This window comes from Lactuca saligna, chromosome 8 (genome assembly GCF_052625555.1).
Source record: "Lactuca saligna cultivar CGN05327 chromosome 8, ASM5262555v1, whole genome shotgun sequence".
Lineage (NCBI taxonomy): Eukaryota > Viridiplantae > Streptophyta > Magnoliopsida > Asterales > Asteraceae > Lactuca > Lactuca saligna.
In genome coordinates, this window is record NC_136424.1 from 131,090,748 (window position 1) to 131,093,481 (window position 2,734).

Genomic DNA, 2,734 nt, shown 5'->3' on the forward strand with positions numbered 1-2,734 from the left:
TCTTGCACCATTCTCTTGATTCAAGAGTCTTTCTCTCCTTATCCCCCGAGCATTTCGGTCCCTCGTGATTCGACTTCTCTTTCTGTAGTTTAGTATAGTAAGGTGAGCGCTGAAGCGCTGCACGAATCTTTCTTAGAAAGATTCAGCGACGAAGTTCTGCCCCTGCAGAGCCCGACTCCTAGCTAAAACCCCCTTGTAAGTAAGTTATGCTTACCTTATTTTAATATAGCTTATATTTAAAATTAGTATTGTTATTATGAACTTATAATAAATACTTGGGCTATTATTATGGGTTATATAAGTATTTTTTTTTTACGCTTATATAATAATAATAATAGCTAGACTATTAATTAGTCTCGGCGAATAATAAACTAAACTCTAGTGGTAATAATACTAGGTTTCGTCGAAGAAAATTCTATTTAAGAAGCGAAGCGCTGTCTGAGTTCGGAATCACCACCTTTTCAGGTGAGTGCATAGTTACTTTCAGCTTACACATAGATATGAAGTATTTTATATAAATTACGTGCTGTGTGTGTATATTATCTGTATACTTGCTATCTATGCTGGATGAACGTTTTATACATGTTTTCAATGATTTAAACTGTATATGTATTTTATATCTACAGAATGTGTTGGGTAAGACATGGGTAGATGTATTAGTTGCTGTGTGATAAAATGAAATAATGAGATGCCTCGTTATAGATGTTCTTGATGATCTAGTCATCTAGCGGAGTATAGATGACGACCACGGACTATCCTAGACAGTCCAGTGGAACACTAATAGGCTCGCAACCTGTAGGTGTTTATTTGAACTTTGTGTTTAACCGAACTGTGTGTTTATTCGAACTGTGTGTTTATTCGAACTGTGTGAACTGTGTGCTCACCAGATATACTCCATCCCAATGATAGTCCTTTGACTAGGTCCCTTGTGTTAGATGTTTTAGGGACGTAATGTAAGGATAACGGGAATGGGTAATTGGGTTGATTGTTTGATGTTTAAAAAAAAATAATTATATTATTGTGGGTTGAAAACCCTATGTGCTCACCAGGTTTCCCAACCTGACCCACTCAGTTTATTTTTATCACAGGTGTTGATATGAAGTCACAATACACTGAGAGATTTAAAGAGATGTAGATCACTAGTGTAAATAATTGTAAGTTCTGTTTATGCTTATGTTTCTGTATTAACGATGACATCCCAAACGTTTTAAAATGAAATAAATACGTTTCATCGAAAATGTTTTAATAACGTATTTACCATGTTTTTCTGGGAACAAATTCCGCAACATTTTTATAAAATGAAGTACTCTGATTTTTATAAAGCATAAACAAAATCAGTCTTTTCTGGCCGTGATTTTTGGGGATGTCACAAGTACCAAACATGCTTATTGGGCCTTTGTGACCCATTAACATGATTTTTGGGCCCAAGGGATAATTATAAATGTTATGGGGCCTTCTATGACCCAATTTCATATTTAAGGGACCCTCAATGGCTTTTAAGTGCTATTGGGCCTTAGTGGCCCATTAGCATTGCTAGTAAGGTCCAAGTAAATCAAATGCGAAATGGACCAGCGTGTCCTTCGTATAATCAATAGCCATAAGTAATACGCGGGAATAGTAGGATCTTGTAATCCTTTTCTCCTCGTTTATTAGGCCTATCGTTAATCCAAGTAAACAAATACGGGTCGATAATCAATAGTAATCAAAGTCAATTGGGATTTAGTGAGTAGTAATGGGTGGCACCAACGTATGTCGGTCGTAGTCTGTAGTTATAATCAAAGTCTCCTGGAGGGAGAGCGAGATTTTGTGTAAAGATCTATACGGGGGTGACTCCCCCACACCTCAGTTGTTCGCTACAGTTAGACTCGGCCAGTCTAGGGTGACAAAATCTTAAGATCAATTTCGGCGTTCACTAGAGTGCCAAGAAAGACGAACTAATCATTATCATGCATGGTTATAACGACTCACGTAAATAAATCCAATATAAATCAAGTAATCAAGGTAAGTCAAAATCATTCACGTGATATGATAATAAGTCGAACCGTTATATGATATTTTTATTTTTGGAAAACATCGGGTTTTCCGGGGAAGTTAAACATTTTTCATTGGTACTTTTAATACAAAGTTTTTTTTTTCAATTATACACGTTTTGAAACCATCATGCATATACTTACGGATCTCCACACTTTTATATAAACAATGGTGTTTTCAGAAAATATCGGATTTTCTGGGTTATTTTCTTTCAAACTACACAAAATATTTTCACATCAAACCTGATTATGAACTCACCAACATTCCATATGTTGACCGTTTCTCAAAATAACTTGTATTCTCAGGTAACAGGTAAGCGGAGGAGTAGTACCAAGTATGTTAGTGTGTTGTGCTTTTGAAAACTATCGAACATCTTATGTTATGGATTGTAATGTTAAAACAATGTACTTGATGTGAACAACTTCAATTGTAATATATTGATGCATGATGATGTTTATGTTATGATTCATGTATATTCATTGTGATGATATTCAATTTAAGTAACGCGAGCCCTCGGATGTTTTCGCCGTCTGGTTCGGGGGTGTGACATAAATCAAGAACATAATACATGAACTTCAAGAGTTTACAGTCGTAAACCCTTCTTGGGGTCGTAAACCCTTCTTAGTTCATGAAGTGGACATGAACCCTTCATCCAATGGCCGTAAACCCTTCATAGAATCAAGCCTTGACCGTAAACACTCCA

The 2,734-nt window shown here is 36.0% G+C and overlaps 1 long non-coding RNA gene across 1 annotated transcript; it reads left to right on the forward strand.

Moving 5' to 3' along the window:
- Positions 1-394: 394 nt before the first annotated feature.
- Positions 395-2,444, forward strand: LOC145008496 (uncharacterized). The gene is made up of 3 exons (XR_013663498.1): positions 395-465; positions 1,089-1,154; positions 2,337-2,444. It is a non-coding gene; the product is annotated as an uncharacterized LOC145008496 (long non-coding RNA).
- The last annotated feature ends 290 nt before the right edge of the window (positions 2,445-2,734 follow it).